The sequence below is a fragment of the Leptonychotes weddellii genome, chromosome 9 (assembly GCF_054177405.1).
Source record: "Leptonychotes weddellii isolate Sample4059 chromosome 9, ASM5417740v2, whole genome shotgun sequence".
Lineage (NCBI taxonomy): Eukaryota > Metazoa > Chordata > Mammalia > Carnivora > Phocidae > Leptonychotes > Leptonychotes weddellii.
The window spans coordinates 48431740-48447857 of record NC_138377.1 but is presented as its reverse complement, the minus strand read 5'-3'; positions in this window follow the sequence as shown (position 1 = coordinate 48447857).

The following is a 16118-nucleotide window of genomic DNA, read 5'->3' as shown; positions in this document are numbered from 1 at the left end:
TCAAATTCTTGGACTTCATGCTGTTTTCCCTGATCACTTATACATTTTCTTTGAACAACAGTGAATACTTCTTTGCCACTAATATACAATAATACATATAAAATATTGTTTTCTAGTAAAGTTAGCTCTAATATGCAGCATCTGGTTGCCTGACATGTTCTGATAAGAGACAATATTGATTAGTGTTTAACCGTGGGATCTCTGGTGCCATAATGCTTAGGGCTTCAATACTAGATCTTCTGATGTGTTCTATGACTTATGCTCTTTTTTAAATTTTATTATGCAATTTTCTTTTTTTAATTTAATTTTATTATGTTATGTTAGTCACCATACAATACACCATTAGTTTTCAAGGCAACAAAAGATAACTCATTAAATAGGGAAAGGGCTAGGAAATAGAAGGAAATACTAGGAAACAAATAACATTGGATGATATTTCAAAAATGTTACCTACACCATCACCACTTTTATCTCACTAATAGATCTTTGCAAATTTGAAGATAAATATTACTTCCATAAAAAGATGGGAGCCAGATATATATTGTAAATTGGGTTGTACATGATCAAATATACCACATTTAAGGAATGTGAGGGTGTGAGGGGATGTAGTATTATTTTCCCCAGGCCTGTGGTTCAGTTGTTTGGCTTGATCTTGGGAAATGTCTTATCTTACATGAGAGCAACTACTCATTTATCCAGGAAGACTCATCATGGCAGTGCTGGTTCTCTCCTCCACAAAAGTTGTGACCTAACTTTTTCATATTCTCTGAACCTGACTCCTTTGAATCCAGGCCCAACAGATTCCGTGTCCGGTCCTTACCTGAGGCAACTTGTCATCTAGTGTATTAGAGAAGAATACACATAAATAAATTAAATTCAGTGTAATAGGAACTATGATAAAGCAATAAAACAGGTGAAATGGAGAATAAGTGTTGGAATTTGGATATCTTTCTATTTCTCAAATCTAGGGTAAGCTGGAAAAATACTATGCATAAGTATTTGATGGGCAAATCAAGTCAGTGAAATAATCATTTTATGGGTAATTAATTTCAATAATCATTTTCTTACTTTATACTAGTCCTTTCTTCTATGATATTTCAACTATTTTAATAGTGCTGAAATGTGGGGTTATGGGAGTACTCTACAACTTGTAAGGCAGGATTATTATCTTCCAAGTCATTATCAGATTCATTGTAATGCTTTACACTTTTACAAAGCTGGATAAGCTAATGAGTAGTCTATACAACACAAACTAATGCTATAAAGATGATAACTTTTATAATAAAAGCTAAACACAAATGTCAAAATTTGATGAGTGAATTATTCAAAACTACTATACTGTGTGTATGGAACTTTACATAATAAGCCAACCCTATTAACTTGTCTTTGCTCGTCAGAAGACTTATGTATCAGTCTGTTTTCTCTGAGGTGTGAATATCCATGGTAACTATAACATAGGGATCTTAAAATTTCTGTCCTCTAGATGGTACTTCTGAACAAAAATACCTTGGTAATGGTTTGAAAGAAAAAAGATTCTTTTATAAAAAGTTAAATGAGTAGCTATAACATTTTAGAAAGTGAAAAAGTCAGAAAGTGACAAATCTTAGTATATGAGTCTGTCAAGGAATCTCCTTATTCTGTTTCTGTCATTTAGCTTTCTCTCATTCTGTATTTGCACAAAGCAACATTGGTACATTTAAGAAACACAATTCGGGCGCCTGGGTGGCTCAGTTGGTTAAGCGACTGCCTTCGGCTCAGGTCATGATCCTGGAGTCCCGGGATCGAGTCCCGCATCGGGCTCCTTGCTCGGCGGGGAGTCTGCTTCTCCCTCTGACCCTCCTCCCTCTCATGCTCTCTGTCTCTCATTCTCTCTCTCTCAAATAAATAAATAAATAATTAAAAAAAAAAAAAAAAAGAAACACAATTCAAAAATGCCTGAAGAAAAATCTGGCAATTTAAAAGTATCCCTAAAGGAAAGGTTTAAAATATTACCTTTGATCATTTCCTGTGACCCCCCCTCTTTTTTTTTAAACAGACGTATTTCTTTTAAGTTCTTCTATTCAGGTCCCTAATGAAATACTACTTGCATATAAAGGTAGGGCAGGAAAAATGCAAGATGGATAGAAATGTATTAATAAAAATTTAGGAAAAATACTCCCATCTACCTACACACTAGTCCTGTCAAGTATTTTTAGAATACAGTTTGCTAGTTACTATCAGTGCTGGCAGGTGTTTATTAGCAATATTTGGGAAGCCTATAAAGAAAAGGAGTCCAAGTCATGTCAGATTAAAAGATGAAATTCCCCATCAGGCTCCTCAGCTTCCTGTATGGGTGTTTGGAAGTCAGTAATACATGGGATTGGTAAGGTCAACTCAGATTGGTATAGGCCATTAAATAGTAACCTGACAAAAAAACAAATGTCTGAGTAAGCATGATTGTCAGCACTCACGGAAGACAGAAGTCAGCTGTGAAACTGGCTAGGAAAAAGCAGAGCAACCACATTGTAATCAAGAACATAAAATGGAAAAATGTTGCAGCAGGAGAGAATTAGGCACCTGGGCCATCCATGCCATTGAGCAATGGGACTGGAGAGTCTGAGGGAGCTGACGAAATATAACAAATGACATGTAAGCATGTTAGTATCGAGGAAGCATGAGTCAATGAGTTTGTTTTCTGCTCTCTGTGGTCATAAGAGCTGTTAGCATATGACCAGTGGCAATATATATCCAGATGAATCATTAACTGATTTATTCATTAAATATGTTTTTATTAAACAAGGTCAACATCTCTTCTCTTTGACACTAAGGTGGTCAATATAACCAAAAAGGGATTTTGGCTCCTCTGTACTAGTATTAACTAAAATAAATAAATAAATAAATTACATTGTTATATTCAGATACTTAAATTTCTTTGCTCAGTGCAGCCCAGGTATGCTAGCTGCTCATTGAAGTGTATGTGACCCTCCTCCCCTTCCTCATAAGCACATAGCAAGATTGCATTGCTCAGCTTCCTAGCTTGCTTGCTTGCTTGCTTCCTTCCTTCATTTCTTTTTAGCTTTCTTTCAATCATATATGTCCAGGTTACTGAGCCCTAGGCAATGAATTTTGAGTAGAACTTATATGTGGCTTTTTCAGATCAAGGCTTTTATGAAGTGGCAATGTTTCCTCTATACCCTCCTACTCCTTCTTCCAGCTAGATAGAGACAGCACCAATAAAACTCTAGATTTACACTGTCTAATAAAATAGCCACTAGCCACATATGGCTATTTATATTTGAATTACTGAAAATAAAATATAATTATAAGTCAGTTCCTCAGCCACACTAGCCACATTGCAGGGGCTCAAAAGCCACAAAAGTGGTGGCTACTACCATTATAAAACAGATCCATCATTGCAGAAAGTTCTGTAGGACAGTGTTGCCCTAGGCCATGGTGAAGCAAAAATACAGAAACATACTGAGTCCCTGAATCATCACAACAAAAACCACACAAAAACCACTACCATCTATTTGCAACTATTATACGAATGAAAAATAAACATGCACTGTGTTTGAGGCATTCCACAGTATGGGGTCTATATTGCTCTAGCTACCAGTTATCCTAACTAATACAAACAGTATGATATAGTTACCAAAAATGGAGTTCCAATTAACCCAAAAGATTGCAGCACACACCAAACACAAGCCTAGGTTAGCAACATGTAAGATGGACAGTATTCTATTTACATGGCAGATAACATGATAGTCAGGTAGAGTACAAGTCCTTTGTAACCTAGTGTAATTTCAGTATCCGTGTGGGACTTATAGCAAGTAAGCCAATGCAGTTTAGGGTTTAAGGATATGTGGAAAATTGGTTTATTGTATAACCAACCCCATTTCTATTACACAGTACAGGAGGGTCTAATAACAAAATGTGGGAAGATGCTGGTCCATTTACTGGCTGCTGGCCTATTCAAAGACAGACAGAAATGGAGGTTATGTCATTTCTTTAAGACAACAAGCAGTAGCAGATTTACACTCACAAACCTAGGAAATGTTAAAGGAAGAAAATATCTAAGCATTCACTGAGAATAACAACAACATTAAATTGATAAAAGGACTTAGAAGTGGGTCTTGATCATTTAGTAGGAAATCTCCATAACATTTCTGACATTCTTTGTCCTGCATATTGAAATCATAGCTTGGTCTTTGGTCAAGAGCAAAAAAAAAAAAAAAGCAACTGAATACATCAATTCAAATACAAAAAGACAAAGTACCCCTCATCTTGTTTTTATTTCTACAAGAAAAAATGGTGCCTAGAAAAACAGTAAAGAGAATGTTTTGAGATAGAAAGTGCATCTTTCCCCCTGTACTGAAAGAAAAAAATCAATTGAAGTTTAAATCTTCAGAGGATGAAAAATAACAAATTCCATTCAGACTGAAGGTGTTTTTTTCCCCAGAGTTTACTGCAAGGAAAGTAATAAAAAATGTGAAGAGGATTTCATGTGATCTTATAAAACAGTAAAAATAGTAACAAATAATCACTCTGGAACCACTAAGCAATGATATGCAAGAGAGTAATTTACTCTAAGAGCCTTTTACTTTAGGTCAGAAGGTACAATTCTAATAGCTGCTTAATTGTAACCTCAGGATTTTACAGTTCATGAACTTTTGTATCGACATTAATGAACAGCCTAGGCAAGGTAAAATACTGATCAACACAGACATCTTGGTTTCTTTAGAAAATTAATAAGGCGAGCTCTCTGGATGAGAATTTACTGTGAGTACCTTGAGAATTAACCACTCTAATGGTGAATCATGGTTGATCGGGAAAAAAACACACACACACACACACACAAATATTTTGTAGGTGTTGGTGTGGGAAATTATCACACTATATCAAGTCATCTCCAAAGTTCATATTTTTAGCCCCCCCATTATCATTCTTTAAACAATGAGTGTGAATAAGATAGTAGATTGGCAAATAGAAATTAGAAACCTTGGGAAAGAATCCAGTTCATTAGCAAACTAATTAACTGTTTCTTTATACAAATAAGAGTGTAAGGAAGTGTAATTAATGGTACTACACTTATTGATACCAAGAAATAGAGTTTTCTGAGAATAACACATATACTAAGAATCTTTTCTTGCTCTTTCATAGGGAAGGCACTATTTACAATGTGTAGAATACTAGCCAATCTGACCCTAACCCTAACTGTCCATATATCCGAATAAAGACTGGATGCAGGACATGGAATCAGAAATTTATTTCTTAATAGCCTCAGTACCAAGTAAACATAACTGTCTGGCAATCAATGAGTAGCGGAAATTGAGCAGCTTCTGCCCTTCCTGGGTCATCTATCTTTCTATACCATGTGCCTGACAATGCAATTGTATTTTTACCATGAACACAAAAGAAACAGATTTTTGACTGCAGCTTTAAGGGTGCAGCAACACTACGATCCATGTTACACAACTATACTTTTAAATAGAATTGTTCACGCTAGTCACAAAGGGGCGGAAATGATGCATGTTACCCAGTAGCGTAGTTTGGGCTGCTATAACAAATTACTGTAGACTGAGTGGCTTATAGACAACAGAAATTTATTAAACACGCACACACACACACACACACACACACACACAGTTTGGCCTTGCCCCTCCAGCCCATTTGTCAATTTATATATTCTTACATAAATGTGTGTATAGTTTTATCCTGATTTATATGATTTATATAAATATATATGTATATATATCCTGACATAAATAAATACATCTATATCCTAATTTATTTATATAAAAATAAATAAATCCACATAATTATAACACAAACAACTCACTATGTGAATCACTGTATGTTGATAACATGTCTAAGTATCTGTAGGAAAATTCACCTTTCATGTTCTTTTTCAAGTGGATTTTAGGTTCTGCATCCACATATATTTTATCAACATTTCATGAAAATACCTTGTTGACAATTTTATTGCAAATAATTATATATATATAGATCTGTTTGAGGACTGAGATTATTAAAATATTGACCACTCCTATCCAAATATATATATTATCTTCAATGTTTTTCATGAGGTTTTAAAATATTCTCTGGAGAGGTTTTACATATTTTTTCTTAAAATATTATTTTGAAAAATAAACACTAGCAATAAAGATGTAAAGCACTTAAGTATAAATAGAATTCTTATTGTTCATGCTTAGAAATGCTATTTATTTCATATATCGTTTGCTACTCTTTTAAAAAAAATATTTTCCTGAATAGTATTTCAATGCGGACAATCATATTATTTGTAAATAATGAGGATTCTGTTTCTTTCTTTTTAATCTTTATGTCTCCAGCTTACCTTACTGAACTGATTAGGACCTGTAGTATGATGTTGATTAAAAGGGATGATAGTTGGCATGTTTGTATATAGTTACTGATTTTTGAGTTAAAAGGTTCAACATATAGAAAGTTGAAAGTTTTTATTTTTAGCCTTTCTAATTAAGGATATTCACTTCTATGTTTCCTAATTTAAAAAAATAAATGGATAACGATATTTTTTTCTTTCTTTCTCCTGTATCGATTAAGATTACATTGGGGCACCTGGGTGGCTCATTCAGTTAAGCGTCTGCCTTCAGCTCAAGTCCCATCCCGCATCGCTTCGCATCCAGCTCCTTGCTCAGAGGGGAGCCTGCTTCTCCCTCTCTCTCTGCATGCCACTCCCCCTGCTTGTGCTCCCTCCCTCTCGCTCGCTCTCTCTCTAATAAATAAATAAAACCGGAAAAAAAAAAAGATTACACTATGGCTTTCCCCTTTTAATCTGATAACATGTTAAATTGATTTCCTAAGGGTATTATCCCTGCATCCCTAAGGTAAATCTAATTTGGATGTGATATATTTTCTTTATAAGATTCTGAATTATGGCCTATAATTTAAAAGTTGCCCTATCATTTTATTTCCTTAGTATTTTGAATTTAAGGTTTGAATAGCTTCACACAATTATTTGAGGAGAACTATTCTTTTTCTATCATCCAGGAAAAAATAAATGGGGGATTGAAGACATGCATTCCTTGAAAATGTATTTAAAAACATTTCTATCTGGTGATATTTCTATTTTTCCTTGAGTTGGTTGTCAAATTTTATTTTTCTAGCAATTTTATACTTTGTCTAAATTTCAAACTTTTAATCTCATTCTTAATAGCTTTCTCTGATTTATTTTATTCAGTAAAATTTATTTCTGATTTCTTTTTTCCTTTGACCTATCCCATTAAGAATTTCATCTATTTTATAAAATATGTATTTTTATATACAATATAGAAAAATATAATTTATATTTACAAAATATATATTTTATATAGAAAATATGTCTATTATATATGTGTATATATATATCACCTCTTTATAAAATATATATAATGGAATATTAGCCATAAAAAGAATGAAATCTTGCCATTTGTAATGACATGGATGGAGCCAGAATATATTATGCTAAGCGAAATAAATCAGAGAAAGACAAATACCATCTGACTTCACTCATGTGGAATTTAAGAAACAAACAAACAAAGAAAAAAAGAGAGAGAGACAAATCAAGAAACAGATTCTTAAATATAGAGAACTGATGATTACCAGATACGAGGTGGATCGGCAGATGGGTGAAATAGGTGATGGGGATTAAGAATACACTTATCTTGGTGAGAACTGAGTGATATATAGAATTGTTGAATCACTATATTGTACACCTGAAACTAATATAACACTGTATCTTTACTGTAATTAAAATTAAAAATTAAAAAATTAAATTAATAATTTCAGTCTCTACCATAGGAAACTAGGGAAGGAAGAGCAATATAAACCTAAGCAAGAAAATTTTTAAAGAGTATTAAAAATCAGAACAGAAATTAATTAAATTGAAGCCAGGAAAACAATAGAGAAAATAAGGAAAATAAAAGCTGCTTCTTTGAAAAGATAAATAAAAATTGACAAGGTTCTATCCAGGCTAACCATGATAAAAAGAGAGAAGACACAAATTACCAATATTATAAATGAAAGAGGAATCATCACTATTAAATCCATGGATAGTAAAACAACAGCAAGGGAATATTAATGAACAATTCTATGCCCACACATTTGCTAATTCAGATGAAATTGACCAATTTCTTGAAAGACATAAATTATAAAAATCCACATAGGAGAAATAGATAATCTGCATAGACCTATCGCTGTTAAAGAATTTAAATCGATAGTTAATAACCTACCAATAAAGAAAACACCACACCTTATGGTTTCACTAGTGAATTCTACCAAATATTTTAGGAAGAAATTATACCAACTCTCTACAATACTTTCTTATAAAAAAGAAGTAAAATGAAGACTTCCCAACATTACCCTAATATCAAAGCCAGAAAGAGACCTTAGAAGAAAGCTACTAAAATTATCTCATTAACATAGAATAAAAATTTCTCAACAGAATATTAGCAAATTGAATCTAACAATATATAAGAAGAATTTTACACCACAGCCCAAGGGGATTTATTTCAGCTATGCAAAACTAGTTCAACTTTTGAATATGAATTAATGTAATCTATCACATTAACAGGCTAATGAAGAAAAACACCAATAGATACAGAAAAAGCATTCAACAATGTTTTCATGATAAAAAAAAAAAAAAAAAAACTGAGGGTTCTAGAGGGGAGGGGGTTGGAGGGATGGGTAAGCCCAGTGATGGGTATTAAGGAGGGTACGTATTGCATGGAGCACTGGGTGTTATATGCAAACAATGAATCATGGAACACTACATCAAAAACTAATGATGTAATGTATGGTGATTAACATAACATAATAAAAAACAAACAAACAAACAAAAAACTCCCAGGAATTTAGGAATACAGGGAAACTTCTGCAACTGAAGGGAAAGAAAAAGAAAATAAAAACAACCCTACACAAGGCCTACACAGCCAACATCATACTCGATAGTGAGAAACTGAATGCTTTCCCCTAATTTGGGAACAAAGAAAGGATATTTCCTGTCAGCTCTCCTATTCTATATTGTACTAGAAGTCTAGCTAATGCAGACTACAAAAAAGGAAATAAAAGACATGCAGATTAGAAAGAAAGAAATCTGTTTTGTTCATAGATAAAATGATTATGTATGAAGAAAATCCTAAAGAACTGACAAAAAATACCTCCTTGAAATTACAGGCAATTATCACAAGTTAACTTGCAAAGGTTAGTCTGCAAAAGTAAATTGTTTTTCTACATACCAAAAACAAACAATAGGAATTTGAAATTAAGAACATTAAAATCTATATTAGTATCAAGAAAATGAAATACTTAGGTATAAATATAACAAAATATCTACAGGATCTACATACAGAAAACTACAAACCTGTGATGAAAGAAATGTAAGAAGGTCTAAATAAATGGAGAGATATTCCATGTGTATAAATAGGAAGACTCAATATCTTTAAGATGTCAATTCTTCCCAACTCAATCTATAGATTCCATGCAATATAATCAAACTCACAACAGTTGTTATATGGATATCAACAAATTGATTCTAAAATTTATATCCAAAGATGAAAGATCCAAAAGAGCCACACAACACTGAAGAAGAAAAACAAATTTAGGGAACTGACAATACCAATTACAGGGCTTAATATGAAAGTATAGAAATCAATACAGCATGATATTAAGTATAAACATGAAGGTCTCACAATATATGTAATTCAAATCATTGTGCTATACTCCTTAAATTTATATAGTGTTATAGGTCATTTACATCTCACTAAAACTTGAAATAAAATAAAATATATGTAGTCAAAAAATATAGGCCAATGAAATGGAATAGAAGCCCAGAAATAAACCCACACAAATAGAATCCGTTTATCTTTTACAAAGGAACACAGACAAGTCGATGAGGACAAAATAGGCTTATAACAAATGATATTGAAAAAACTGGATGTCCAAATCCCCCAATATATGAACCTAAACCAGACCTTACATCTTTCCCCAAAATTAACTCAAAATGGACCATAGACCTACACGTAAAAACATAAAATACAAAGCTACTGAACTTTTAGAAAATAACATAAGAATCAATATAGGTGACTTTGGGTTTGATGAATAGTTAAGATACAAAACCAAAGGGGATCCATAAGAATAAAAGTTATTAGACTTTGTTAAAATTAAGGATATGTGTTCTGCAAAAGACACTTTTAAGAAAATGAAAAGATGACAATTGGGAAAAATAGTTGTAAAAACACAGACCTAATGAAAGACTTATATCCAAGGTATATGACAAACTCTTGAAACTCAACAGTAAGAAAAGAAACAATACAGTGAAAATATAGGCAAAAAAGTCCAATAGATGCCTCATCAAAGAAGATATGCAGATGTCCAATAATCATTTGAAAAGACATTCAATGTCATATATCATTAGATAAATGCAAATTAAAACAACCATAGATATCAATATACATTCATCAGAATGCCAAAAATTAAAAAAATCAAGAAAACGCTGACAATACCAAATGCTGGTGAGGATGCTGAGCAACAGATTCATTGCTAGTGGAAAATGCAAATGGCACAGCCACCATGGAATATAATCTGGCAGCTTCCTATAAAGCTAAATATTTTCTTATTATATAATCCAGCAGTCTCTCTTCTATGTATCTATCCAAATGAGTTGGAAAACTATGTTCAAAAAATCCTGCACACTAATGTTTATTGCAGCTTTATTCATAATTGTGAAAAATTGGAAGCAACTAAGATGGCCTTCAATAAGTGAATGAATAAACAAAATTTTGGTACACCTATACAACAGAATATTATCCCACAATAAAAAATGACCCATCAAGCCACAATAGGACATAGAGTAATCTTAAGCATGTATTTTCTGTTGAAAGAACACAATCTGAAGAGTATTATTATTAAAATGATATGGCATTCTGCAAAACTATAGAGACAATAAAAAGAACGATGGTTGACAAGATTTCATGGAGAGGGAAAGGGGGATAAATATGTTCAGTACCAATTTTTAGGGTGATGAAACTATTCTGTCTATGACATCGTAGTGATTGAAATGTTACACCATGCATTTGTCAAAACCCATAGAACCTACAGTACAGAGTGAAACTTAATGTAAACTACAGTCTTAGTCAGTTATAATATATCAAAATTGGTTCATTAATTATAACAAATGTACCACACTAATGCAAGATATAAAGAACAAGGGAATCTGTGTGTAGACAAGTGAGGAGGGCACATGAAAACTCTCTATATTACTTTTCAGTTCTTCTGTGAATCTAAAACTACAAAAATAAATACTATTAATTAAAGAAGTTTAGAAAATTTAGATTAAATGTTTTCAGCATAACAAGATCATCAGTTCTGTATCTGTAGTTTTATTATAAGACTTTTTTTTCTAAAGTAACTCAACACTTATATTTTAAGCATTGTCAATACTCTATGTCAATAACAATTAGTACAATACCAGACAAACTAATTGTTATTTTATTGGAGAGAATAATTATGTCATTAAAGTCTTCCCACTAAGATTTCTCATTAGAATAACTTACAGTACTATAACATTTACCAATTAAGCAAGAGATTTACATCCAGACCAAATTGTTACTTCCTTGGTAATTCATCAATAGTTCACTTAATTTTTTTTTTCACTCTAAACAGGTCACACTTCTTATAGTCATTAATCTAACTATCCATCCACATATTTTTTTTTTAAGATTTTGTTTATTTTATTTGAGAGAGAGAGAGAGTACAAGAGCAGGGGAGGGGCAGAAGGAGAGGAAGAGAATCTTAAGCAGACTCCTCGCCAGGAATGGAGCCTGACTCAGGGATCAATCTCATGACCCTGAGATCATGACCTGAGCCCAAACCAAAAGTCAGATGCTCAACAGACTGAGCCATCCATGGCCCCCTCTCCATCCACCTATTTACTTTGTATCTGCATTACTCTGATAAAAGTATCTCAAGTTTATAGAAGTGAGATGCTAACTGGTTTTTATTGATTGCTATATTAGAAGCTGCATATGATATTTTCATTCATAGATATTTTCTCTAGGAATTTCTCTAAGAATCCCAGAGTTGTCATCTTTATTTTTATAGGAGAGAAAATTTAAGCTCAAAGAAGAAAACTTGTAGGAAATGGTAGAGTTGAAATTTATATTAAGTTCTGTCTAAAACAAACAAATCTATAACATTTTCATTACACTATGATACCCTTTTCTTATCAAGATGGAGAGAAATCTGTAAATTATAGCACTTCTCAGATTAAATACTAAACTATGAATCAAGAGAGCTGAAAATGTCTCCAATAAGCAGTTCTGGCTGTATTTTCTCAAATGACTGCTGTGAGAAAAAGAAGAGATACCTGGAGAAATTAATTGATTTGTATAGAGAACTTTTCAGTCATTTCAGACTTTTAACAGTTTTATATGATACAAAAAGGAGACATGACAAAAGACGATGAAGTGGGTACCAAGGAGCTAAAGAAATGATGTGAAGAAGACTCAAGATTCAAATTAATAAAGTTTGCAAACATATTACTGTTGTAAAAGAAGAAAAAAGAAACATAAATGAAGGTCATAGTGTCAATCTGATGGATGGCAAAGACCTGCTTTCTCTTTTCAATTTAAAAAGTATGAACTAAATACTACTAATAATAGCAAAACAACAACGATAATACCTAATTGAATCCCATGATAGGTAGGGGAATCATAAAAATAACTAAATAACTTAAATATAATTTAACTTAAAATCTAATGGTTTGAGGGGCACCTGGGTAGCTCAGTCGGTGAAGCGTCTGCCTTCGGCTCGGGTCATGATCCCCGGGTCCCAAGTTCGAGCCCTGCATTGGGCTCTCTGCTCGGTGGGGAGCTTGCTTCTCCCTCTGCCCCTCCCCCCTGCTTGTGTGCATTCTCTCTCTCAAATAAAATATTAAAAAAAAAAATCTAATGGTTTGAATGGTTTTAAATTTGTATTGACAGATCTATATAATAAATGTTATAGAGTTGGTAATCTTTGTCAATTATGGAGCAAGGGAGAGGTGATGAGAAACTGGAGGCTATAAAATTCTATTCCACCTTTCTAAAAATGAAAATACATGGACTTTCAAAACTAGAAATAAGTAAACTTGACATCCATTCAAGGTAGATATTCCAACAAAGATCCCTGAGAAATTAGGAATTTATCCAGTTTGTATAGTGGTTGGACATGATAATAGGGTTTAAAATAGCATAATATATTTAAATATTTATGTTAAAAAAATCAACATTCCTTACTAATCCTAAGGACTCTTGGACAGAACTCCTGGTAGTTAAAGAACAACAACAACAACAAAAAGACAAGGGAGCTGGATAGGGGAAAACAAATAAAAAAAGAGTGTTCTATGCTAAAGATAGAATAATCACTTTAATCTGCAGTGCATATGCTAATAACACACACACAAACTAAGAGCCACAAACTGTGCTTTCTGCTTTGGGTTTTTTAAATTATTAAACATAAATAGACAATCAATAATCATCACATCTTTGACAAACACACCCACATGAAACAGAAAAGAAAGTAAGCAAATAAAAATATGTATTAGGAAAGAAGCAAATATAAATAAGGAAACACAAATAAATCTTTATACAAAACGTACCACCTCACAAAATTACCTTCAAATAGTTACCTCAGGGCAAGAGAAGACAATTCATCCACATATTGGAAAGAAAAATTAAAAAAAAAAACAGAAAATATTAAAGATGTTTGCTAAAATCTAAAAACATGCAGAAAAGATTGGAAAGTACTTAAGAAAATCTACTAAATCAATTTAGAGGACTCAATATCTGGACTAATAGAAATTACAGATAGGGAAATTAAAAACTATGAAACGGAGAGACAATTTTTTAAGTGGTGTAAGAAAATTTCACAGAAATGAAGGATGTGGGTTTCCAGATTGAAATGACCCACTGAGTCACTCCTTGACAAAATAAGAATGATGAAAATTAAAATGTCACACACAGTGACTTTCCATAATTTTATGGAGAAATGGAAGGCCACATATATATATATATATATATATATATATATATATTATATATCAGTGTGGTACTTTATACATAAAAGAAATGAGACAATTATAAAAATAGCTACATGAGAGGGGCGCATGGATGGTTCATGTTGGTTAAGTGTCTGACTCAATTTTGGCTCAGGTCCTGATCTGGGGGGTTGTGGGATTCAGCCCCACTTTGGGCTCTACACTCTGCAGAGAGTCTGCTTCTCTCCCTCTCTCTCTGCCTTTCCCCCAACTCATGTATGCGCTCTTTCTCTCTCTCAAATAAATAAATCTTTAAAAACATAGCTATATGACTTGTTGGTGTATAGGAATGCCACTGATTTTTGTGCATTGAATTCATATCCTGCCACTTTACTGAATTTCTGTATGAGTTCTAGCAGTTTTGGGATGGAATCTTTTGGGTTTTCCACATAAAGTATCATATTATCTGCAAAGAGTGAGAGTTTGACTTCTTCTTTGCCGATTCGGATGCCTTTTATTTCTTTTTGTTGTCTGATTGAGGAGTTGATCCCATTTACAATTGCACCCAAAACCATAAGATACCTAGGAATAAATCTAACCAAAGAGGCAAAGAATCTGTACTCAGAAAACTATAAAATACTCTTGAAAGAAATTGAGGAAGACACAAAGAAGTGGAAAAATATTCCATGCTCATGGATTGGAAGAACAAATATTGTGAAGATGTCAATGCTACCTAGAGCAATCTACACATTTAATGCAATCCCTATCAAAATATCATCCACTTTTTTCAAAGAAATGGAACAAACAATCCTCAAATTTGTATGGAACCAGAAAAGACCCTGAATAGCCAGAGGTATGTTGAAAAAGAAAAGTAAAGCTGGTGGCATCACAATTCTGGACTTTAAGCTCTATTATAAAGCTGTCATCATCAAGACAGTATGGTATTGGCACAAAAACAGACACCTCGATCAATGGAACAGAATAGAGAGCCCAGAAATGGACCCTCAACTCTATGGTCAACTCATCTTTGACAAAGCAGGAAAGAATGTCCAATGGAACAAAGACAGTCTCTTCAACAAATGGTGTTGGGAAAATTGGACAGCCACATGCAGAAGAATGAAACTGGACCATTACCTTACACCACACACAGAAATAGACTCCAAATGGTTGAAAGACCTCAATGTGAGACAGGAGTCCATCAAAATCCTAGAGGAGAACACAGGCAGCAACCTCTTTGACCTCAGCTGCAGCAACTTCTTCCTAGAAACATCGCCAAAGGCAAGGGAAGCAAGGGCAAAATGAACTCTCGGGACTTCACCAAGATAAAAAGCTTTTGCACAGCAAAAGAAAGAGTCAACAAAACCAAAAGACAACCAACAGAATGGGAGAAGATATTTGCAAATGACATATCAGATAAAGGGCTAGTATCCAAAATCTATAAAAAACTTATCAAACTCAACACCCAAAGAACAAATGATCCAATCAAGAAATGGGCAGAACACATGAACAGACATTTTTGCAAAGAAGACATCCAAAGGGCCAACAGACACATGAAAAAGTGCTCAACATTGCTCGGCATCAGGGAAGTCCAAATGAAAACTTCAATGAGATACCACCTCACACCAGTCAGAATGGCTAAAATTAACAAGTCAGGAATTGATAGATGTTGGCAGGGGTGCTGAGAAAGGGGAACCCTCCTACACTGTTGGTGGGAATACAAGCTGGTGCAGTCACTCTGGAAAACAGTATGGAGGTTCCTCAAAAAGTTGAAAATAGAGCTACCCTATGACCCAGCAATTGCACTACTGGGTATTTACCCCAAAGATACAAATGGAGGGATCCGAAGGGGTACATGTACCCTGATATTTATAGCAGCAATGTCCACAATAGCCAAACTGTGGAAAGAGCCAAGACGTCCATTGACAGATGAATGGATAAAGAAGATGTGTTGTATACATACAATGGAATATTATGCAGCCATCAAAAGGAATGAAATCTTGCCATTTGCAACTACGTGGATGGAACTGGAGGGTATTATGTTGAGCGAAATAAGTCAAAAAGAGAAAGACATGTATCATATGACCTCACTGATATGAGGAATTCTTAA